This window comes from Balaenoptera physalus, assembly GCF_965194825.1.
Source record: "Balaenoptera physalus genome assembly, chromosome: 8".
Lineage (NCBI taxonomy): Eukaryota > Metazoa > Chordata > Mammalia > Artiodactyla > Balaenopteridae > Balaenoptera > Balaenoptera physalus.
Genome location: NC_138887.1, coordinates 72348104 through 72374487, shown reverse-complemented (window position 1 = coordinate 72374487; position 26384 = coordinate 72348104). Strand labels below are relative to the sequence as shown.

At 40.2% G+C, this 26384-nt stretch overlaps 1 long non-coding RNA gene across 2 annotated transcripts in view; it reads right to left on the bottom strand.

Annotated features, from left to right (window-relative positions):
• LOC309665581 overlaps window positions 1-26384 on the bottom strand; it is a 138971-nt gene that overhangs the window by 34889 nt on the left and 77698 nt on the right. For both annotated transcript variants that reach the window (XR_014266538.1, XR_014266539.1), the window contains exon 2: window positions 9219-9311. This is a non-coding gene — a long non-coding RNA (uncharacterized lncRNA). The remainder of the gene's footprint in view (window positions 1-9218; window positions 9312-26384) is intronic.

The following is a 26384-nucleotide window of genomic DNA, read 5'->3' as shown; positions in this document are numbered from 1 at the left end:
GGTGGCTATTTCCTTTACCATGTTAGGGAAGTTTTCAAATATAATCTCTTCAAATATTTGCTCTGGTCCTTTCTTTCTCTCTTCACCTTCTGGGACCCCTATAATGCGAATGTTGTTGCGTTTAATGTTGTCCCAGAGGTCTCTTAGGCTGTCTTCATTTCTTTTCATTCTTTTTTCTTTATTCTGTTCTGCAGCAGTGAATTCCACCATTCTGTCTTCCAAGTCACTTATCCGTTCTTCTGCCTCAGTTACTCTGCTATTGATTCCTTCTAGTGTAGTTTTCATTTCAGTTATTGTATTGGTCATCTCTGTTTGTTTGTTCTTTAATTCTTCTAGGTCTTTATTAAACGTTTCTTGCATCTTCTTGATCTTTGCCTCCATTCTTTTTCTGAGGTCCTGGATCATCTTCACTATCATTATTCTGAATTCTTTTTCTGGAAGGTTGCCTATCTCCACTTCATTTAGTTGTTTTTCTGGGGTTTTATCTTGTTCCTTCATCTGGTACATAGCCCTCTGCCTTTTCATTTTGTCTATCTTTCCATGAATGTGGTTTTTGTTCCACAGGCTGCAGGATTGTAGCTCTTCTTGCTTCTGCTGTCTGCCCTCTGATGCATGAGGCTATCTACCAGGCTTATGCAAGTTTCCTGATGGGAGGGACTGGTGGTGGGTAGAGCTGACTGTTGCTCTGGTGGGCAGAGCTCAGTAAAACTTAAATCTGCTTGACTGTTGATGGGTGGGGCTGCGTTCCCTCACTGTTGGTTGTTTGGCCTGAGGCAACCCAACACTGGATCCTACCTGGGCTCTTTGGTGGGGCTAATGGCGGACTCTGGGAGGGCTCATGCCAAGGAGTACTTCCCAGAACTTCCGCTGCCAGTGTCCTTGTCCCCACAGTGAGCCACAGCCACCCCCTGCCTCCACAGGAGACCCTCCAACACTAGCAGGTAGGTCTGGTTCGATCTCCTATGGGGTCACTGCTCCTTCCTCCTGGGTCCCGATGTGCACACTACTTTGCGTGTGCCTTCCAAGAGTTGAGTCTATGTTTCCCCCAGTCCTGTTGAAGTCCTGCAAGCAAATCCCACTAGCCTTCAAAATCTGATTCTCTGGGAATTCCTCCTCCTGTTGCCAGACCCCCAGGTTGGAAACCCTGATGTGGGGCTCAGAACCTTCACTCCAGTGGGTGGACTTCTGTAGTATAAGTGTGCTCCAGTTTGTGAATCACCCACTGAGTGGTTATGGGATTTGATTTTATTGTGATTGCGCCCTCCTACCATCTCATTGTGGCTTCTCCTTTGTCTTTGGATGTGGGGTATCTTTTTAGTGAGTTCCAGTGTCTTCCTGTCGATGATTGTTCAGCAGTTAGTTGTGATTCCAGTGCTCTTGTAAGAGGGAGTGTGTGCACATCCTTCTACTCTGCCATCTTGAACCAATCTTGCCTTTGTTTTTGAAAGATACTTTTTCCTAGGTATAGAATTCTAGGTTAATAGTGTTTTTCTTTCAGTATTTTGAAGATGTTGTTCTACTGTCTTCTCACTTTTTCCCAGTGATGTGTCTACTGTCATACTAATGTTTCTTCTTCTGCATGTAAGATATTTTTTTCCTCTGACTGACTTTAAGATTATTTTCTTCATCACTGGTTTGGAACAAATTTATTGTGATATAGCTTGTTGTAGTTTTCTTTCTATTTTTAGTGCTTGGGGTTAATTGGTATTCTTAGATCTGTGGGTGTTTCTGAGGGTTTCCATCAAATTTCAAAAAACTTTGGCTATTGTTCCAGCAATTTTTTTTTTGCCTTACCCCCCTCCTTAGGGAACCCCAATTTCATGTATATTTGGCTGCCTCAAGTTGTCCCATGGTTCTCTGATGCTCTGTTTATTTTTCTGATTCTCTGTTCTCTCATTATATCTGGGAAAGTTTCTATTGCTGTGTCTTCAAATTCACTAGTATTTTTCTTCTGCAATGTTTAACTTGCTGTTCATCTCATCCAGTGTATTTTTATTCCCACACATTGTAGTTTTCATCTCTCAAGTTTGATATAGATCTTTCTTATGTCTTCTATGTCACTATTTTACTTTTACTTATATGGAATTGTATGGAATATAGTTATAATTGATTATTTTATTGTCTTTAGTTGCAAATTCTACCATCTATCTTAGATTAATCACCTGCGTGATTAATTTATCCCATTATGTTATATATATATTTTGCATGTCTGTTTAATTTTTTGATTGAATTCCAGACATTATGAATCTTACCTTGCTGACTAGTAAATATTTTTGTATTCACATAATGGTCTTGGGGTTTGTTCTGGGAAATAGTTTGATCCTTTTGGGTCTTGCTCCTAAGATTTGTTAGGTGGGACCAGACCAGTGTTCATTCAAGGACTGAATCCCTAATAGTGAGGCAGAACCCTCCTGAATACTTCACCATGTCCTGTGAATCATGAGGTTTTTCCAGTCTGGCTGGTGGGACAGGTCCTGTGTGAGCCCCAGGCACTGTCTACTTCAGTCCTTCCAGGGGGTTCTTTCTCTGGCCTCTGGTGGTTTCTTCACATGCACGTGCTGATCGGTCCTCAGCTAAAGACTTCATGGAGTCCCTATTTCTACAGATTTCTGGGGTTCTCTCTCTGTGCAGCTTTCCCCATCTCATGACTCTATCCTGCAAATTCTAAATGCCTTAGTCTTCCCGAACTCTCTGCTCCATCTTTCAACTCAGGGAGGCCATGGCCTGGAAACTCTGTCAAGGCAGAAGGTGGGGCAATCATGTGACTCACCTCATTTTTCTCCATCTCTCAGGAATCACTCTCCTCACTGACTGATGTCTACTGTCTTGCAAATCATTATTTCCTATAGTTTGTCCACTTTTCAGTTGCTTCAGGTGTGAGGATAAACCTGGTCATTGTTACTCCATCTTGGTTGGAAGCAGAAATCAAGCCTGGAGTGCAGCTTACATTTTTACCTTTTTCAGTTCCTAGTCAGGTGAAAACATTTTCCCCCCCATTTTTGCTAGTAACTTTAGTTTCTCCTCTTATGAATTGTCTATTATTGTTACTCTTTTTTTTTATTGGAAGTTTAATATTTTTTCTCATGAATTTGTTAGAGCACTTTCTGTATTTTTTCTTGGCCCATGTTGTTCAGTCCAGGCAATGAGAATGATTTGCCATTAGAAACTTGTTTTGCTGTGAAAGTCTCACATGAAGGCCTATATAACTCAGTGTTTGGCTCTTACCATTCTTGGCCTTCACACACTTGAAAAGTAAAATATACTGTCATCGGTAAGAGCATCTCACTATAGCAATAGTAATTCTCGAGAAAATACCATCCCCATCCACCTGCCCCTACTCAGAAGGGGTACCAGTTTCTCTGCAGGGGCTCAGGGAAACTGGTAGCTTGAAAAAGTCCCTCAGGTGATTTTGATAAGCCTGATTAAGGTGGTTGCCTCCTCTCCATTGAGACACACTGATATAAACACTAATTATTCGAGTTGTGATTCCGTATTAGAGATCCTGGAAGGTACCAATGGAGGAGCCCAAGCTATTTTTTCAGTATTTTAAAGAACCTAATGAATTTTCAGTATTTTAAAATGTCTAAAGGCATTTATAGATGAAAAGGCTGGCAGATAAGCCTGAAAGTCAGTTCTTTACTTTTACTGGAGTTCTGTCAACTGACTATGGTAACACTGCCTCCCTCCTGCTAATCAGAGACACAGGAGGATAGGTATACATGTATTATATTACTGATAAGTAGAAAATAGAAAATGAATTAATTTTATTTAACAAGGGAAGTTTGCTTGATATTGTTTAATAGATATTATCTTTCCAAATGTGCAATCCCTGAAGGAAAACAATAAATAAATGTGTTCTTGTTGGTGAGAAAGCTGAAAACTACTGTAAGGACCACATCCTTGGATTTCTTAAGCACAGGATTGCATTGGGAGTTCACAGTCTCTAAGAAAACAACTCTTGAGAAGCAAACAGAATTAGACAGGGAGAGAATCAAGGACAGCCCTTTTCTTATATATGCTGGGGAACAATTGTTTTCTGTTATTACTTGGACTGTCTTTCTCTTACTTTCAAAGTCATGTCACACACAACCTGGATTTCATTCCTTTCTCAGACACTGAGTTCCAAATCTTCTTTCTGGAAAAAATATCCACAGCATTGTGCTGCTGTGCTTTTCAGAAGCATCTCACAAGTGGACTGAATCTTACATTTCTACAATATCTAAGTTGCATAAGGTGGTCAGACTCTTGATTCTGGGAAACACATGTTTTGTGTTAAATTTTTGTGTGTGTGGTAAAAAGACACATAATGTAAATTTACATTTATGTAAATTTTAAGGTAAACAACTCAGTGGCATTAAGTACATTTACAATGTTGTGCAACCATCACCATTATCTAGTTCCGGAACTTTTTCATCACCTCAAATGGAAACCTTGTGTGTTACATTTTTGAAGTTAAAAGATGCACAACTGGTTACAGTAGAGAAGTTTTCAAAGAATCTCTGTAATCCTTCCCCTCTAAGAGAAAGGAAATAATTTTTTTTGCAATTTTCAACTGCAATGTTCAGAAGCAGTGCACCCCAAATCATAGCTTGTCTTTACCAGAAACTGAAATCAATCAGATGAAGTAATTCTAGTGGAAATAACTGGTTAAAATTTAAATTAGAATACTAATATAAACGCTAAGTTGAATACAGCTCAGTAATATTTCACACACACTCATGTTCTGTTTTCCTTTCTATAGAGAGAAAGTCATTTTGAATACTTGTATAGTCTCTTCAAAAGCAAACAGCTGAGTAATGCTATTTGAAGCCCTGACTGTACAAGCAATTGACTCATGTTTTCTCTCTCTCAGGGAACAGAGGTACACACGAGACCAATCTGGAAACCTGAGTGGCGGCCTCCACCCATCCAACTTCATTCATTTGACACGTATATTTATTGGGTGTTCTACTAGGGACCAGGCACAACTCAATGCACATGCAATGCAATGGAGAACCAGACACACAAGGGCCTGCCCTTTCGCCCAACTCTTTCCCCTTGTTTCCAGTTAATTTCCAAGTCCAGTCACTCGGAGCGCTTAAGACTAAAATCCATGCTTTCTTTCTACCTCCTTAGTTCACACACCCCTCCTAACTGTCTCTTGCCATCATTCATTTATTCAGTATACAATGATTGAGTGATACACTAAGCCAGAATGATGCTAGGTGATTGGGGTACCATGACTAATAAGAGAGATGGGAAGGAGAAGTTCAATCTGGTGGGAAAGACTGGCGTTGAATAAACATGTTCAGTAAAGTGTAATGAGAGGAGAGGTACAGGGTGTAGTGGGGCTGTCCAGTGTGTAGTGGCAGGGTGGGGGGTATTTAATTTAGTCAAGGAGGTAAAGCAACACATCCTTGAGAAAGTGAAGGTTCGGCTGAAATCTGAATGAAAGGCATAAGTTAGCCAGAAATGGATGAGTCCTACCTAGGCAGAGAAAACAACCCCTTTGGAGTTCTAGGACAAGTGAAAACAAGAGCTTGATCCCTCGGAAGAAGTGGAAGAAAACCCACTGTTACTGGAATTGAAATACCCAAGGAAGTAGAGATGGAGTTGAAAGTAGTTCGGAAAAATGGACCTGATTGAGCGAGGACTTGTGAACCCTATTAAGGATTCTGGTTTTTCTGTAAGAGCAATGGGATGCCAAACAATTGCTTCAGCAGGGAGTGACCTCAGGTCCATGCTCTCAACTGTGGCCAAAGTGATCTTTCCAAAACACTAACTTTCCTAGTGGTGCCCTGCTTGTAACTGTTCAGTGATTCCTCATTGCTTCTGGATAAACTATAGGGTCCTTGAAATTTTAGGCTTTTCCTGGGCTGGTACCAGCTTACCTCACTAGATGTCTTTTTACTTTCCACAATTTACCTTAAGCTTCAACCTTATTGAATTGGCTTGTGTGGTTCCCCACGGCACTGTATTTTATGTTCACTGAACGTCTCCTATATATTCTCATGCCAGGTTCTCTCTTTCTTGGAGCACCTTTGCACCCATCTCTGTGCTGAGGACTTGGCTTATTCATAACCTCCCTCTTCTGATTCTTCAAGACTGGGCAGGGGCCCTGTTTGTGTTCCCACAGTGCCCTGTCCTTACTCTACCGTAGCATCTTGTCTATTTTTTCGTCTGTATTTTCTAGTACAGCGTTAGCTCCTTAAGGTCAAGGATTTGTCCACATCTGAGTCACCAGCACAGAGCACAAGACTTGAACGTAATGTGAAATCAATATGTAATGAACAAGTGAATAAATGAATGAATAACAGCACTTTCAAAGGCATGGTCTGTTAACTGAACATGGAGTCTCAGAAGACTTGAGTAAGGTTGCTTTGCAAATTTTCAAGGACCCCAAAACTCAGGACCTAAGCGAAGACATATTTAGTTTAAAACAGATCAATTCACAGGCAATTAAGCCGCAAATATGATCTGTAACTCCAACACTGTTATGCAGAGTGCTGATATCCACTGTGATTTGGAATATTCAGCATAAAAATTCTGACAGCAGATCAAATGAGCAACATTTTAATGCTTGGAAAAGTTAAAAGTTTTAAATAAACATTGCCTTTATTATAAAGCAAGGAAAGATGATTTAAAATTGTGTAGTGGTTGGACATGTTCTACTGTTGACAGATTCCAGGAATCTTTCTGTTAATGTAGAATTAAAACAAGAAAGTAGAGTAATATTTAAATATTAATATTAAAAGTAAAGCTTTTTTTGTCATCTAGAAGCAACTAGGTAGGGGAGTTGGGGCAGAGAGATTATAATTAGCCTAGCCATAGTTTTTGGAACACCCACAATGCCTTAAAGTTTCTTAATGATTTGCAACCATTTTCGTTGTTATATTTCATTTCAAATGACATCTGCATCCTTTTGTGCAAAATCCTGGGATATTGAATTAGTGTCATTGAGACAGACTTTGGGTAATGTTCTGTCAATGCCCTGGCAGCTCCCCCTCCTAATTCTATGAGTTTCCATGGCAAGGGATAGGCCTGGTGCCAGGATGTAGCAGAGGGCAAAAAATGCACAATCAGGTCAAAAGCCTTGGGGTCACATTTGACTTCTTTTTTCACAACCCATATTTGATCTTTCAGGAATTCTGTAGAATCTAACTTCAAAGTATATCCAGAAGAATCTGACCACTTCTCACTACCTTTATCACGACCATCTGGGTCCAAATCATCATCATCTCTCACTTGCATTACTGAGACTGTCTCCCAACTCCCACCTGCTTCCATCCTTGCTACCCATCCCCTCGTAGTCCATTCTCAACATAGCACTCAGAACAATCCTTTTAAGACACAAGTTACACCATATTTCTCTTCTGCCCCAAATCTCCACACACTCTCCATCTCACTCAAATTAAAAGCTAAAGACCTTAAAATGGTGTGGTAGTCAGCCTCCCAGATGACTGTCATTGATCCTCATATCCTGATTTTCATGCCCTTATAATGCCCCTCCCCCATGTAGAAAACCGTGTGTGACGTGCATAAAAGGCATTGCAATTTTGCCCCATTCTCTTTGATTGCTTTCTCTGAGGGAAGCCAGCCACTGTGCAGAACCCTCCTTAAGCATCTCCATGGAGAGACCACATGGAGAGGAACCCAGCATCCCAGGTAACAGCCAGCACCAACTTGCTGACTGTGTGCTGAGCCACCTTAGAAGTGGATCCTCCAGGCCCAGCCCGTGAGGAACTCCAAGCCAGAAGTGCCCAGCTGAGTCACCCCCAAATTCCTCACACACAGAAACTATGGGATGGAATAACAAGTCTTTGTCATTTTAGGCCATCAGTTTGGGGTGATTTATTATGCAGCAAAAGATAGCTAGTACAGTGTTCCCTGTGTGACCTCCTGTAACCCTTCCAGCCTCACCTCTAGCTTCTCTTTCTCTCACTCACTCACTGGGCTTCACCGCCATGCTCCCCTCTTAGGATATTTCTTTGCACTTACTTCTCTCTTCCTGGACTTTCCCCCTCTCATGTCCCCATAGCTTGCTCCCTCATTTCCTGCAGGTCTCTGCTTAAATGGCCCACCACCCTTCATATTTTCTTCTCCCCTTTCCTCCACTTCATTTTTTTCATAGTACTTATCACCATCTGACATACTATATTTTTATTTGTTTATTTATGTATTATCTGTCTTTTAGAAGGTAAACTCCACGAGGTCAAGAGCTGTTTGTATTTCATTCAGTATTCAATCTCCAGTACCCACAGTGCCTGTTACTTAGAGGCACTTGATAAATATTTGCTGGAAATATTGAATGCAGGCAAGAATAAAGGAATAGATGGGGGAAATGTTATCACTTCAGAAGGGCTGTAGAAAATTCTTATGGGTAACAAGGATTTTTTTTGCTCCATCCCAATCCTGCCTCTATGGTGTAGATATACTGGGGCCACATGCCAGCTTCTTTCAGTTGTATATATAAGTCAAGAAATACTGGTTTATTACCGTAAGTGTAAAAAATTATTATAAAAATTGTTATGGTCAAAATGCTGCTTGTCAAGAAAAGCCAAAAACGTTCTGTGGCTAAATAACCCTTGGAAACACTATTTATATCCTCTTCTGGAGGATTCACAGTGTGCCCTGGCCTATAAAAGTTACCTCGAAGTCCGGCAACAAAGAAACTTATTTACTTTAACTCAGTATTTCCCAAATTTACTTGCCTAAAGAATGCTTTCTTCTTAATAAAGAACTGGAGTTCTAATTTATAATACAGCTCATATACACTCATTGAGTGATTCCTGTATGTTTGGTCCAGTACCTATCACATCCACTCAATAACCCTATAAGGTAACTATTACCCTGATGACCTCCATTTTACAGATGAGGAAACTGAGGCACAGAGATAATTGTTCAAGGTTACATAGTCAATTAAGTGGCAGGGACAGTATTCATACCCAGATGTCTGTGAATGAGAAGGTTGAGCTCCTTAACTAATGATACAACTTTGAAAGTTTAACCTTTCTATAAGCACTAACAGCAATCATTAACCATGCCCTTCACTTTCAGAAAACCAATCTCAGCATGCTTTTCTCTCTGTAACGAGGAATTTGTGCCACTCCCCTATTAAGCCTGTTCTCAAATGCTTTGATTACTGAGAAGAACTTAACTTACTGTATTTCTAAATTCATCTGTGGCTTAACAGGAGAAAGTCTCTAGCTACAGAAATTTGATAGAAATTTCTACAATACCAGAGTAGGGAAGAATATTCTCTGGGCTTTTCTTCCAATAGGGCGGTAGTTCTCCAAGTAAGGTCTCCAGCAGAGTTGCAGCTTCAGTATCACCTGGGAATGTGAAAGAAATGCAAATTCTTGACTCCACCCTAGGCCTATGGAATCAGAAACTGAGTGGGCGGGGCCCAGCAAACAGTTGTTTAACAAGCCCTCCAGGTGATTCGGATGCAGCCTCAGTTTTGAGGTGGTTCTTTTGTGCACCTGTGTGTAATTCAGCCTTGTTAATATGAGTGTCCCAAACAGGAAAGGTCAGCATTTTCTCATCATGTGTGTTTGTGCCTGAATATACTAACTGGTGAATTTAATTGGATTCCTATTAAATCTTTAAAATATATTTAGTCATACATTCATTCTACTTTCCTTAAAGTGATTTTCTCAGGTGGAAAAATAAAAAAGAATGCTTTGAAATTTCCTTGGCTTTTAAACAGAATCTATTTAAGGTAACAGATAAAGGGCCTTCTTTGGAATCCAAAAGGAGTGCATTTAATTCATGGTTCAACTTTATTATAGCTAATAAAGTAGTTCTGTTTCCCCAGTCTGGCAAGGTGATAATTGCCTTTTAATATCTGTTTTCCTGTGTTGTAAAACACTCAAAAGAATATGTATAATAAAATATACCGTGGTATGCTGGAGCAGACCCGACTGGCTAGCTAGAGCTGCTATGCACTTCTCTTTCTAACTCTGCCTTCTGGTGTCACTTTGGTAGCTTGAAATCATCAATAGTGAAGAGTATTTACACCATGGACATTGGCAGATGTTACAAAGCAGGGCTACTTTGCTTTTTTTTTTTTTTAAATTCAGAGAGCTAACTGTTAAAACATTTACCAGCATACCACTGAAACTGTGTGAAAGAATGCTTGTTGAAGCATTCTTTGTGATAAAGGAAGATAGGAGAGATAGATGATTAACTATAAGGAACTGCTAATTTCAAAAGAATACTATGCAGCCATTGAAAAAAAAATCAGGTATATTATCGAAGGACATTATTGTCAAGTGAGAAAATATTGCAGGATAATATATATAGTACAATGCTATCTTTTGTTAAAGTAATCGAACATGTATATATGTGTGTGTGTATATACATATATATTATGATATCTATTAAGACATTACTCTTACTAAATGAGAATTAGGAAAGTGGAACAGCAGGGGCCTCAACATTTATTTTACATACTTCTGTAATGTTAGAATTTTTCTTAAAATGTATGCAATATATGCATATATAACCTTTGTGATGGATAATTTTTATTCTGTGGGGTTTTTAAAAACCACTATTTTTGATGGAGTGATTATTGTTTGTAAATGCTCATCTTTCTTTTTCCCACTAGATGGTGAATTGCTAAAGGACAGGACTCAGTTTACTACTTCTTCCTGCTTCCCACAGCATCTGGGTACACAGAAGGAATCATATAAATGCAAGTTGCTAATTGGGAAAATCAATAAATCTTTAACATTTGCAATAAAGTTGTTTGGTTAGCCCTGCACAGCTCATTTACAGAATAAGCAGTCTTTCCACTGCAGAGCCAGATTATATTGATATCTTGGGATGTGAGATTCAGAAAGACAGATCCAACTGGAGAAGAGATCGGTAGGACCTCATCAGAGAAGCCCCTGACAACAGCTGCAAGTCTTGGGCTTGCTATGGGGGACAAGAGGGAACTACAGTGTGTTCTTGAATAGGACATAAAGCAGCACTAGGGGACCTTGTTAGGTAATGAAATGGTAAGGAGTAGGGAGACTGGAGGCACGGAGGTGGGTGGGGAGAAACAGCTTTCTTAGCAATACAATAATTAAAGAGAAAAAGGTACATTTTTGATAAGTTTTAAAGGGAAAAAATAGGGCTGTGGTGACTGAATAAATAGGGAGGAGAGAAGAAAAGCAAAAATTAAAGATGATTCTGAGATTTTTGGCCTGGGCATCCACACATCGTCAAGAAATGCAGTAGTTGGAAGGAGAAGCAGTTCTGGAAAATGAAACAGTAAATTACACTTGGATGCACTGAGTTGTACATGAGTTGGGGGCAGATAGGTAGGCCTTACTGGAGGTAGCTGAAATTAAAGGTCGGAGATGCACTTTTAGGAACCAACAAAGATGTGAGATTGGAAACTAACAACAGATGCATTTTCCCATGGAGGGAGTGACAAGGGAGTGGATCAGGTGGTCAGAGAGGAGAGGGTGAGGAGGAAACAGGCCTGACAAGAGAGGAGGCCAAGGAGTAGTAAGAGAGATGGAAGAAAAACACTGTCACAAAAATCAATTTGAGGGAGGGTGGGAGGGAGGGAGACACAAGAGGGAAGAGATATGGGGACATATGTATATGTATAACTGATTCACTTTGTTATAAAGCAGAAACTAACACACCATTGTAAAGCAATTATACTCTAATAAAGATGTTTTAAGAAAAATCAAAAAAAAAAAAGAAAATCAATCTGAGGCCAAATTTCCAGGAGTGGGTGGATTGTAGTGTCAAATGCTGCAGACAGTTAAGGAAGATGAAGTACTGAAAAGACTCGATGGTTTGGGAAGAAGGAGGTCATTTTTAACTTCCTTGAGAGTTCTTTTTGTGTGGGGGGATGTTAATAGTAGGGTAGGGTGGAAGATTTAAAATAAATCAAATACTGAGGGATAAATACAGGAATGGGTAGAGAGAGTTCTGCAGCAAAAATCAGAGAAGAGAACTGATGAGAACTCGAAGGGTCCAGGAGAGTCAATCAGTACCTTGTTAGCTTTTTAGAATATTTCAAGGTGTAATGGAAAGGGCCAGTGAACAAGAATTAAAGATGGTAGATAAAGAGGGGCTCATTGCAGGAAGTGGGAAGGGGATTCAAAGAATGAGTAAGATAGCATTACAGGGAAGATGGATCTCGACTTCTGAGACTGTAGATAAGATTAGGAGGAAAGATGTGATGGGTTGAGTTGAAGACATGGATACATAAAGGGGCTTAGGTCAGATGAGCTCAAATTTCTCTGTGAGGTAGAGGTTCCCCCACACTCCATGGGCAGGAAACATGGCAATTAGGGTCATGAGGAATGAAGGATGGTCTTGAATAACAGCTATGAATGGTGTGATAGGGACTCCATCAAAGATGAACCAGAGGACTGTCAAGCACCAGCAAGGGTCACACCCAAACTGGGTAAAAAAATTCAGTCACAGATGAGAGCAGTGTGATCTTCCATGGTGTGGTAGAGAAAGTGCAGGCTTGGGAGGAGACCAACTAGGGTTTGTTATCCCTTCCTAGCAGCATGTCTCTGGTCAAGTTATATAATCTTCCTGGGACACAGTTCTCTCATTTGTGAAATAAAGATTTTAATACCATTTCCTTAAGGTTATTATAAGGCTTAAATTAGAAAGCATCTCACCCAGTTTGAAGTAAGGTAACAGATAATATTAATTTTTTCCTCTGGGAACCAAGTAATAGCACCAAGGGAAGCAGGCAGTGGGTAAAATCCTGAACTGATAACTTGTGCATAGGACAGGAGAGATGGTCAGGGGTCAGGGAGAAAGGGATGCCCCGTCGTGGTTAGTTACGGAGTCTAGCACTCAGAGGATGCTAATGAATGGGTGAGGGACAGACCCACGGAGTTTTAGGTGTGGGATGAGCTATGGGAGGGTGCAGGTGGTGCAGACACGTGGACTAGAGAAACAAGGCCTCAGAGTGGTACTGCCCAGGGAGCTGACCAAGATTTAGGGCCTAGTCTTCAATCTTGAAGGCCCAGAAGTTGATTTTGTCAGGATGCTCAGAGGCCATCAGGCCTTGAGGAAGAGTTCAATGGCTGCTATAACAGTTAAGGTAACTTTGGTAGTAAATCACTAAAAATACAATTAAAAATGGCTTGAACAGGCAATTTGTTAGCTCATATATCAGAAAATACAGCAATTGGGCTCTGCCGTAGACATGATCGTCACTTGCCTAACGTTCATTCCATCTCTCCTCATTGTGTAGCAGCAGTGTAAGTTGAGGGACTAACAAGACCCTGAAGGTTGGTCTTGATTAATTTAAACCAATCAGGATAATCCTCCCTCTTCCTGACCCCTTGACAATGATTGGTTCAGCTATGGGCAAACCTATGCCAATCTGGACTAATGTGATGTGAAGGAAGAATCATCTTCACTTTTGAGAGACAGAATCATGGAAATCCAATTGCTTCCACTGGATGAGAAGGAGGAAGTGGGTAGCTCTGATTGTTATCAATGTTAGCCAATACTTATGAGGGTATCGTATTTGGGATGAGGCACTGTGGAGAGTGGAGCAGAGAAAAGAAAAGAACCTGGTTCCTTGATGACATCACTGACCTGCTGGGCCAGAAGTCTGTTCTACCACTGGAATTCTACTTTGTAAATCATACATTTCCATATTGTTTAAGGCAGTTGGGTTTTCTGTTACTTGCAGCTGAAATCATCCTGTTACGTGTGGGCTTCAGACTGGGTTTGATCCAGGCTCTGGCTTATGTCCCTTTTAATTGTCTTGGCTCTTCTCTCTTCTGTATGTCTGCTTTGTTCCCTGATGGTAGCTGTACTAGTTAGGGTTCTTGACAGAAAAAGAATCAATGGGAGATATTCTTATCTATCTATCTATCTATCTATCTATCTATCTATCTATCTATCTATCTATCTACCTACCTACCTACCTACCTGTCAAGAGAATTTATTTTATGGCTTTGTAGGGATTGGCAAGTCCAAAATCTGCAGGATAGGCTGACAGGCTGGAGACCCAGGGAAGAACTGATGTTGCAGTCTTATGTCCAAAGGCAGTCTGGAGGCAGAATTCCTTCTTTTTGGGGGGTACCTCAGTCTTTTTTCGTAAGGCCTTGAACTGATTGGATGAGCCTACCCACCTTTGGAGGATAATCTACTTCACTCAAAGTCTACTGATTTAAATGCTAAACACATCTAAAAAATACCTTCACAGCAACATCTAGACTGGTGTTTGACCAAACAACTGGGCACCATAGCCTTACCACATTGACACATAAACTTAACCATCACATTAGCAAACTGGCTCCCAGCCATGTCCAGGAGCTACATGCTTCCTTCTTTATCATCAGGAAGGAGATCATCTCTGTCCCAGTTTTATAAGAAAGACTTGCATTTCACTTAGACTGGTTTAGGTCATGTACCAACATTTGAACTAATCACTGTGGCCCCAGTTAAGTGTGATGATTGACTTAAGATAGTCAGGGCCCACTTCAGCTGGAGGTGGGGTCAGTTACCCTGGAAGCATTTGCACTACATGATGGAGAGATAGGTAACTAAGTGGAAAAAAGCTTTACTGATTGAAGGGGGAAGGGGAGATGGATGCTGGATAAACCATCCCAAGTATCCACTATACTGACAAAACACAAAGGAGATAGATACATCAATCATAATGCCAACTTAATCATTTATGGCAAAAGTAGAAATGTAAACCAGACTAGAAAGTTTGTGTCAGCTCATTAGTACATTTTATGCTCATAGAAAAGATTCACAGAAAGCCAAATTGTGATCAGATCAGAAAGTTGTTTGGTGAGCATGGAATCCAATTTAATCCATTTCACTTCAAACAAATATTTATTGAATGTCTGCTAGGCAGGATGAAATTAACAGCTAGTGTCATCGAGTTATTACAGACTAATATGCTCATTTATACCATTGAGCTGCATGTCCAAGTCTGCATGCTGGTGCTGAAGACACAATGCTAAATGCTCACTCTTTTTGCACCTACTGTTTTAGCCCCCAGACTGACATGCCCCTGTAGTAATGTGGTCTTTCTTCAGACTGGGTGTAATACAATTGAAAAGATTTCAACTTCTGTGTATTGCAATCACCTTCCTTGATTAGGATTTAGAGGACTCCTCAGTCATCCCTCACACTTTTCAAAACTTTAACATCAAGTTGTAGGGGCACTTTGTCGCCCCAAAGAAATTCCTGCCTGTGATTGTCATAACTATTAACCTATTAACCTCTCAGCCCATCTCTATGCACAGTATCCAGAGTCATTCTTCTTCTTCTTTTTTTTTTAAAATAGAATTTGTTTAGAGTAGTTTTAGGTTCACAGCAAGATTGAGTAGAAGGTACAGAGATTTCCCATATACCCTCTGACTCCACACATGTGTACTTCCCCCATTACCAAAACCCCCCATGAGAATGGTACATCAGTTACAACTGATGAACCTACATTGACATGACATATCATTATCACTTAAAGTCCATAGTTTACATTAGGGTTCACTTTTGGTGTTGTACATTCTATGGGGTTGGACAAATGTATAGTGACGTGTATTCACCGTAATAGTAGCATACAGAGTGGTTTCTCTGCCCTAGAAATCCTCAGTTCTCCACCTATTTATCCATCCCCCTACCCCCAACACATGTCAATTACTAATCTTTTTACTGTCTCCATAGTTTTGCCTTTTTCAGAGTGTCATAATTGTATCATACCATATGTAGCCTTTTCATATTGGCTTCTTTCACTTAGTAATATGCATTTAAGTTTCCTTCACTTCTTTTCATGTCTTGATAGCTCATTTCTTTTCAGCACTGAATAATATTCCATTGTCCAGATATATTACAGTTTATTTATGCATTCACCTTTGGAAGGACCTTTGGTTGCTTTCAGGTTTTGGCAATTATGAACAAAGCACTACAAATATCTATGCGGATGTTTATGTATGGACCTAAGTTTATAGCTCTTTTGGGAAAATACCAAGAAGGGCTACTGCTAGATCATATGGTAAGCGTATGTTTAGTTTTGTAAGAAACTGCCAAGCGCCTTCCAAAATGGCTGTACCATTTTGTATTCCTACTAGCAAGGAATGAAAGTTCCTGTTGCTCCACATCCCTGCCAGCGTTTGGTGTCGTTAGTATTTTAGATCTTGGCCATATAGTAGGTGCATAGTGGTATCTCATTATTATTGTAATTTGCATTGCCCTGATGACATATAATGTGGAACCAGAGTGGTTTTTAAAAAAACAAAATAGATCCTGTCATTCTTTTGCTTAAAGCCTTTCAATGACTTCCTATTATCCTTGACATAAAATTCAAACATTTGTACATGGCTTTGAGGTCCTTCTTTTTTTTTTTACTTGCCCCCTGCAGCCTCAGCACCCACCTCATTCTTGTGTTGCTTTCTCATCTCTTGGCCTTTGTACATGCTATTTCCCCTGCCTAGATCATTCTCCTCTTCACTGGTTTAACTCCTACTCACCCTTCAGGTGTGTGTTTAATTGTCACTTCCTCCAGGAAGCCTCTTTCACCACCCTATCCTCTCTGGTTATTTGCTCCTGCTGTGCCTTCCCTGGCCCCCAAACGTCTTCCACCCCAGCATGCAGCACTTGTTCTATGGTGTGAGTTCCCCTCTAGACTATAAGCTTCTTGAAGGGAGGGCATGTCTATATTTCTCACATTTACTCTCAGATATCCAATAAACAGTGATGGAAGTGAGTGAATGAAGAGATGAGGGACTCATCAGTACTGATATATTTATTAAGTCCTTATTTTGGACAAGGCATTGTTCTAGGTCACTGGGGATATGGAAGCATTGTATTAGCTCCAATGGGTAACCTAGTTAGTGAAATGGGATGTCAAAAACATATAATTCACAACAGAAGAGAGCCTATTGTAAACACTGCGTGTATCATGTAGATCAGGATTTCTCGACCTGAGCACTACTGACATCTTGGACTGCAGAATTCTTTGCTGTGGGGGCCTGTCTTGTGCATTGTTAGGATATTCGGCAGCCTCCCTGGCCTCCGCCAACTAGATGACGGTAGCACCTCCCCACCCCTGGCTGTGACAACCAGAAATGTCTCCAGACACTGCCAAACATCCCCAGGGTAGCAACATCACCCCTGCTTGAGAACCACTAATGTAGACAATGATGGATTATGGTCTGGAGACTTCAGAGTTGGGCAGAAGCTTGTGACTCACCAAATCCAAGGAAGGGCTCTGCTGGTTGGTTCATGTGGAGAAAAAGGTGTAAAGGAAGCAAATAAATCTGAAGCCTGAAAGGATGGAGAATGAAATAGATGGATAATGTGGAAGGAGTGAGTTGAGGAGGAAAGAAATAAACCAATGTTCAAATCCATTGTGTCTGCTCGGTGGTGGTACCATTTTGAGCAAGTTACTTAATTAACTAAACCTCTATTTTACCATCTGTCAAAGTGGGACAGTAATCATATCTACCTCATAGGGGTATAGTGAGGATTAGGTGAGGTAGTGTATTAGAGTGCTTCTTACAGTTCCGGGATCAGAGCAAGTGCAATAAATGTTAGCTACTGTTATTAGGCTTTGAAACAATGACAGGAGTGAGAGAGAATTAAAAATGAACACTTCAAAGTTCTAATTAAAAATTGGAATGCTTAGGTTAAAAAACGCAATTAACTCAGTCTAAATAAATCTAAATAAGTTTAACAAAGCTTAGTCAATTATCGGACGGAAAACAGACTGGCATAAAAACCACATAGCTATAAAAACTGATGTGTGAGAAAAGGGTTTCCAAAGTGAATGGTGCATTGACTACTTGACTTCTCCTTTCCCAGTTTTGATCTAGAATGTGTAGGTTCCAGAAATTCCAGGAAATAGGCTGTTTAGACTTGTTTTGGTTTTTGAGGTAGTTCAATGCTTAGTAAATTTCTTAGGATCACTGAAGCCAATTAGAAAAAGACTGTGTAATGGTGCTGCTGGGGATGCCAGGCTTCTGAGTTCTGAGGGCGTGTGCTGGTGTCTCAGCGTCGCTGTGCCTTCCCCAGCCCTTAGCACACACGCCTCCTCCCATGAGTTAGCGCTGCAAATGCTGTGGAATTGAATTCAACTGCCTTAATGAACTCCAAACAAGACTTCAGGTGACTTTGAATGAAACCACACCAGTTCCCCCAACCTCTGTGGCTCATTGCCAGTAAGAGAGAACACATTTCACGTCTGCTCTGAAAAAAAAAAAAAAAAGGCTGCTGGCTTAGACACAAGTCTTGTTTTGTGCTTCAGTAACAAGTTAAAAATCCACCTCCCAATAGTCCCGTGATTCATTTGCTCCACGGTATCTGTTAAATGAATTTTGCAGTTGTGATCTGCATTGTTGCCAGTTATTTCAAGGTAGAACAAAGAATGCCATGATATGATGAACCACAGAAGAAAACCTAGATACAGGATGGCTAAAAACAAAACCCAAACTCTCGAGTGATGGACTGTATTTTTAGGATTTGTTTTAAAGAACTGCTGAAATCCTCTCCTCTATAAGGAAGCCAAAAATACCAAGCTGAGATTTTTATCACAGCATTTTCTGAATCAATTCAAGCTCTGTCGATGAGTCAGTAAGCTTCTATTATGGGCTTCATAAAAATTCAATGCAGTCATGTAAACAATGAAGTTTTTTTAATGAAAAGTGAAAAAAATATATTTTGATGGACAGCTAATTGCCTTGTAGAGGTTGGATAATTTCCTGTTCCAGGATTTCCTAAGGGTCTTTTACCTTTAAGACTGTTATTTTCAAGCAGAATAAATCCATCATATTTTTTAAATTCATAGCTGGAGAGAGAGAGAGGCTTTCAGAGGTTTCTAATTATGGCACTTGGAATATAGTCATGATAGAACTATTGTATAATTTTTTTTCTCAGGGTTCACCACGTTGGCTTTAGGCTTTGACTTCCCTGTAGCCAAAATGAATTTTAGAGTCAGAAGTCAACAGCCACTAATCCTTTTTTTATTTTTTTGGAGTGAAAAGCCCTTGAATCATTTCTTAAGTAGTCTGTCTCCTACTAGGAACGTTGAATCCTTCCACTAACGGTGATCAGCCCTGCTCATTTCCGCTCCATTGGCTTCCCAGCAATGACAGACAAGATAGTTCGGCTTTCTGGTGTGCTGATGACAAACAGTCAGAGACAAGTGACGGTGAGCACCAGCCTCACAATGTTTTAACACTGAGATTTTGAAATTATTAAGCTGATTTATCGAGGAGGGAAACAAAATCTGTAGAGGTTGCTTTGGACAAAGATAAAAAGGTTTTTAACTTCCACTGTGCTCTCCTGGAGAAAGCCACTCATTTGGGTGGGAGGCTGCTAGGAAAGAGAACTGAAAGCTAGACGTGCAAAGGATTTAATAAAAATGATATCATTCAACACATAGAACATTCTTACTGAGCACAAGGTGTAGAGAACTCCATTTTTGATGAGCATCCCTCCAGGGGATAATCAGATCCTGACACGTGGGAGGTACTCAGTAAATATTTGTTGAATAAATGAATGAATAGCTGAACTGGACTGTGGCATTCGTCCACCTCAGCTATTCTTAACTGTAAAGTCAGAACACACCGATGTGCTATGACAAGTTATAAAATATGTAGCAAATAAGTGGTTAATAATTGTAAAATGAGAGGGTTCTGAGTGCTGGGAAAACTGGACAGCTACACGTAAAAGAATGAAATTAGAACACTTCCTAACACCATACATAAAAATAAACTCAAAATGGATTAAAGACCTAAATGTAAGGCCAGACCCTATAAAACTCTTAGAGGAAAACATAGGCAGAACACTATGAAATCAATCACAGCAAGATCCTTTTTGACCCACCTCCTAGAGAAATGGAAATAAAAACAAAAATAAACAAGTGGGACCTAATGAAATTTAAAAGCTTTTGTACAGCAAAGGAAACCATAAACAAGATGAATAGAACACCCTCAGAAGGGGAGAAAATATTTGCAAACGAAGCAACTGACAAAGGATTAATCTCCAAAATATACAAGCAGCTCATGCAGCTCAATATCAAGAAAACAAACCCAATCCAAAAATGGGCAGAAGACCTAACTAGACATTTCTCCAAAGAAGATATACAGATTGCCAACAAACACATGGAAAGATGCTCAACATCACTAATCATTAGAGAAATGCAAATCAAAACTACAATGAGGTATCACCTCACACCAGTCAGAATGGCCATCATCAAATATCTACAAACAATAAATGCTGGAGAGGGTGTGGAGAAAAGGGAACCCTCTTGCACTGTTGGTGGGAATGTAAATTGATGCAGCCACTATGGAGAACAGTATGGAGGTTCCTAAAGAAACTAAAAATAGAACTACCATATGACCCAGCAATCCCACTACTGGGCATATACCCTGAGAAAACTGTAATTCAGAAATGAGTCATGTACCACAATGTTCATTGCAGCACTATTTACAATAGCCAGAACATGGAAGCAACCTAAGTGTCCATCAACAGATGAATGGATGAAGAAGATGTGGCACATTTATACAATGGAATATTACTCAGTCATAAAAAGAAACGAAATTGAGTTATTTGTAGTAAAGTGGATGGATCTAGAGACTGTCATACAGAGTGAAGTAAGTCAGAAAGAGAAACAAATACTGTATGCTAACATATATATATGGAATCTTAAAAAAAATGGTTCTGATGAACCTATGGGCAGGACAGGAATAAAGACACAGACGTAGAGAATGGACTTGAGGACACGGGGAGGGGGAAGGGTGAGCTGGGACGAAGTGAGAGAGTAACATTAACATATATACGCTACCAAATATAAAATCGATAGCTAGTGGGAAGCAGCTGCATAGCACAGGGAGATCAGCTCTGTGCTTTGTGACCACCTAGAGGGGTGGGATAGGGAGGGTGGGAGGGAGGGAGATGCAAGAGGGAAGAGATATGGGGATACATGTATATGTATAACTGATTCACTTTGTTATAAAGCAGAAACTAACACACCATTGTAAAGCAATTATACGCCAATAAAGATATTAAAAAAAAAAACCGAAAGTGATGAAAATACAAAAAAAAAAAAAAAAGAGGGAGGGGATATGGGGATTACGTATCATATAGCTGATTCACTTTGTTATACAGCAGAAACTAACACAACATTGTAAAGCAATTATACTCCAATAAAGATGTTAAAAGAAAAAAAAAAAAAAGGAATGTCAAGGCCCAGGTGGCCTGGGGGGATCATTTAAAAATGTACAGAAATAGTGAATCCCTATTCTGTGTACCAGGAATTAACACAGTATTGTAGGCAATTATACTTCAAAATCAACCAAACAAACACGCTCATAGAAAAAGAGATCAGAGTTGTGGTTGTCAGAAGTGGGGGTGGGAGGTGGGAGAGGGGGAATTGGATGAAGGTGGTCGAAAGGTATAAACTTCCAGTAATAAAATAAATAAGTACTAGGGACGTAATGTACAACATGATACATATAATTAACACTGCTGTATGTTATATATGAAAGTTGTTAAGTGAGTAATCCTAAGAGTTTTTAATCACAAGGGAAAAATTTGTTTTCTTTTTCTTTTATTTTGTATCTGTACAAGATGATGGATGTTCATTAAATTTATTGTGGTAATTTCATGACGTATATGAGTCAAATCATTATGCTGTCCACCTTGAACTTATATAGTGCTGTATGTCAATTGTACCTCAATAAAACTGGAAAAAAAATAAATGGAGCTAATTTAAGGTTATGTTTATAATGACGTTGCTCCATTCTTTTCCATTCTAATATGATTTCTTTTGACAGTTACTGATATGCTGTTATAGTCGTTCTTACAAACGACTGTGGAATTGTGATCATAGCTACTTCTGTTTATTTTTAAATTTTACCCATGAATAAATTTTCAGCAAGCAAGAAAGCAAGGGTAGATGAAGGGCATATGTAAAGTACATCTATATCTGCAGTGCAGGAGAGCAAAAATGATTCTGTGAACATATCTGTTAATGACAAAAGACTTATGATCCCTGAATCAAAGGTAGAGCAGTGAAGCAAGTAGAATTTGCAAAAACATTATTCACATTAATAACATTAAATTGTATGTTTTATTTTCTATATTTAACAATAGAATACAATGTCTTTATATTTATTCTTTAGTGGTATTCACTGACTTTATTAATATTACCTTGGGAGGAGAAGTCTAGAGAAAAATTCGGGTCTTTAAAAAAATGTTCAATTAAATAGTTATGTTAAGTGTATTTATTATTGAAAGTCTTTAAATGAGTGATTTCATTGCTCATATGTAAGTACCTTAATAGATGCCATGATAAAAATAAAAGTGTGTGGAACTATTTAATTTATTTCACTGTAAAATTGGGGGGAGGGTGTCCAAAAATGAGGACACCTTAAAATGTTGTGTTTTGTATGTATCATATTATACCTGCCAGAGTGGAGAAAATAAGATTAAGGGCTTCTGAGAGGCAGTAAAATCTAGTAGTTAAGAGCACAGGTTTTGGTGCAAGCCTGCATGGGTTATTTATTTATTTACTGAAGTATAATTGACATAATATTATATTAGTTTTAGGTGTACTACATAGTGATTTGATATTTTTGTACATTACAAAACGATCACCATGATGAGTCTAGTTACTGTCTATCACCTAACAGTATTATTTATTATATTTCCTATGCTGTACATTATATCCCCATGGATTATTCATTTTATAACTGGAAGTTTGTACCTCTTAATCTCCCTCATCTATTTCTCTCATCTCCTACCCCCCTCCCCTCTGACAACCACCAGTTTGTTCTCTGTACCTATAAGTCTGTTTTTGTTTTGCTATGTTTTTCATTTTTTAAATTCCACATATAAGTGAAATCATATGTTGTCTTTCTCTGACTTATTTCACCTAGCATAACACCCTCTATGTCCATCCACATTGTCACAAATGGCAAGATTTCATTTATTTTTATGGCTGAGTAATATTCCATTGTGTGGGTGCATGTGTTTGAATCTATCTATCTATATCTTTAAATTTTGTCATTTTAATTATAATTTGTCTTAGTGTGGCTCTCTCTGGGTTCATCTTTTTGGGACTCTCTATGCTTCCTGGACCTAGATGTCTGTTTCCCTTCCCATGTTAGGGAAGGTTTCAGTTATTATTTCTTCAAATAAGTTCTCCGCCCCTTTCTCTCTCTCTTTTCCCTCTGGGACCTCTATAATGCAAATGTTAGTATGCTTGATGTTGTCTTGAAGGTCTCTTAAACAATTCTAATTTTTTTAAAAATCTTTTTTTTTTTTTGAAAAAAATATAAAAGTAGTAATTTCTACTACTCTGTCTTCCAGCTTGCTGGTCTGTTCCTTTGTATCATCTAATCTACTATTGATTCTTCCTAGTGTGTTTTTAAATTTCAGTTATTTCAGTTATTGTATTCTTCAGCTCTGTTTGGTTCTTCTTTATTTTTTTTAACTCTGTTACATTTCTCGCTGTGTTCACTCATTCTTCTCCTGAGTTCATCAAGCATCTTTATGATCATTACCTCTAACTCTTAATTGGGTAGATTGTTTATCTCCAATTTGCTTAGTTTTTCTTCTGGGGTTTTGTGTTGTTCCTTCATCTGGAACATATTTTTATGTCTCCTCATTTTGCCCAATTCTCTGTGTTCATTTCTAAGTATTAGGAAGGTTGGTTATGTTTCCTAATCTCGGAGAAATGGCTTACATAGCAGATATCCTGTGGGGCCCGGTAGCACATTCCCCTCTGGTCATCAGAGCTGTATAATCCAGGGCTGCCCCCATGTGGGCTGCATGGATCCTTCTGTTGTGGTTGGGCCAATTACTGTGGGCATGCTGGTAGGCAGGGCTGGCCCCTGGCCCAACTGGCTGCCAAGCCCTGTCTAGTGTGGTGGCTCCTGGCCCACTGGTGAGTGAAGCTGGGTCCTTGCTGGTCATGCGGCTTGGGGAATCCTGGGGCTGGTGCTAGCCCACTGGTGGCCAGGGCTGAGCCCTAAGGTGAATGGCTGTGGGGCCTGAGGGGGGCTAGGGCTGGTGCAAGCCTGATGGTAGGCTGGGTGGGTTCTTGGCATAACCGGCTGCACAGCCCAGGGGGTTCTGCCGCTGGTACCCGCCTGCTGGTGGGCAGGTAAGCCCCTGGCACTAATATGCTAGAAGGAGGACTCCCAAATAGCATTTATCAGCACCAGTGTCCTTGCGGTAGAATGAGCTCCGCAATATGGTTGCTGCCAGTGTCTGTGTCCCCAGGGCTGTCTCAGTTACCTCCTGCCTCTCCAGAAGGCTCCTGGATATCAGCAAGCGGGTCTGACCAGGCTCCTTTCAAATTACTGCCTATGTTCTGGGACCCAGAGCATGTGAGATTTTGCAAAACCCTTTAAGACCGAGTCTCTGTTTCCTATAGCCCTCCAGCTCTCCCGTATGCAAGCCCTGCTGACCTTCAAAGGCAGACATTCTGGGGGCTCATGTTCCCAGTGCGAGACCCTGGACTGAGGAGCCCGAAGCGAGGCTCAGACGCCTTGCTCCTTGGGAAGAACCTCTGCAGCTGTGATTATCCTCCTGTCTGCGGGTCACCTCCCTGGGGGTGTGGGTCTTGACTATACCACATCTCTGCTCCTCCTACCTGTCTCACTGTGGTTCCTTCTTTATATCTTTAGTCGTGGAAAAATCCTTTCTGCTAGTCTTCAGGTCATTCTTATAGATAGTTTCTCTGTAAATAGTATAATTTTGATGTGCCCATGGGAGAAGGTTAGCTCAGGGTCTTCCTACTCTGTCATCTTGGCCACACCTGGAGACTGCATGGGTTTAAATTCTGGTGTTGTCACTTGCTCTAGGTGTGTGACCTTGGGAGAGTTACACAGCTCTCTGTTCCTTAGTTTCTGTAAAGCAGGATTAAGAATATACCAATACATTCAAAGCACTCAGAGCACACGTGGCATGTAGCAGGCATTCAGTAAATACAAACTATTACAACCTAATTCAAATCTCTATCATTTGACATTCATTTGGTCATCTTTATTTTAGACTTAAAAAAATTCCAAGGCCTTTATTAAAAGCACATGGAAACAAAAATCATTTTACAACTCAAAGTATTTCTGACTTAGACTCTGTTATGTGGGACCTCTATGTCTCTTCAGCTCCATGGATGTGTGTTTTTGGTAGCAAGCACAACTTGTACACCTTTTCACTCCATGAATCTTTTTTTCTTTTGGTGTAGGACTGAATTAAGTATCGCAATTCTTCAGTGAAAAGAAAATGGAATAGCATGCTTTCTCCCTTAACTCTTTTTCTCTCACAATGGTTCTGAATGCCTCACTTTCATCCCTGTGGGAGCATCAAATTGGCAAATGAAGAAAAAAGAGTTATGTGTGTGGCTCGTTATTATCTAGCCAAATTGGTTTTAATTTTCTGTTGGCAAGAGTAGTGGTCCCAAGAGATGGCACACCTTGCTATGTGTGAGCTGAACCCAGCATGGGGGGAATGTTTTCATCGTGGAGTTTTAAGCACTCAGGATATCGTTCGAAGAGAACAGACAATTCAGCATTTGTCTTGGCAAGGATGGAATAGCAATGTGAGGGACCTATTCTGCTTCTGACAGACCCCAAGATGAACTTGAGATCAGCGGATCTCACACAATTACAGTGAGTGCCGTCCACAGGTGCTAATCCTGCCTAAGATTGCTTCCTGCCAAGTGCAGTGCCTTCACAGGCAGACATTCCTCCAGCTTTCCGGGGAGCCAGGGTTTAGAAGGAGAAAGAGGCACAGTGGTGTGGAAAGCCCTACAACATCATAAGATTTGGCTCAGCTTGAGCCTGTCTCACAGCAATTTGCAAACTAAAACATCTTACCCAGAAGGGGATTTTCGCGCTGCCTAGATTTTTAGTTCCCTGATTGCTTGGTGTAACTACCCCAAAATCAATATGCCCTGAGCTGAGTTGTGTAAACATAAAACCACGAAGAATGCTGCCAACATTTTCCTTTCTGGAGGTGATGTCAAAGTCCAGCTCTACCTAGAGCTCCTGCTCAGCCCCACATCTGTATTCTGTGTTCATTTTGCCCGATACCAGCTGAGTCGTGCTCTGCCAACTAGATTGTACTCACAGGCACATACAAATCTACCTTCAGTGGATACAAAATATAACTGCTTCTTACTTTGAGAGCCCTTCCTCAAGTTTGCTGATCTGTAAGCAGGAACAGGACAGGTTTGGCCATAGCCACAAAAACATGTGAATGGAGATGTTCATTTTTAAGTGCATCTGATCGTTCTTCTTTGACAAAGCTGTCACCAGAGGGTCCATTTTGAAGGCATTCTTTGAAAGCATGGCAGCCTCAGCAGCCCCAACTTTGCTCTATTCTGCCTCTTGAGACTCGGCAGAAAAGCAATTTGGAGCTCATCATGCAGTTTCCCTTTGTCCCACAGCCCCCAGCGG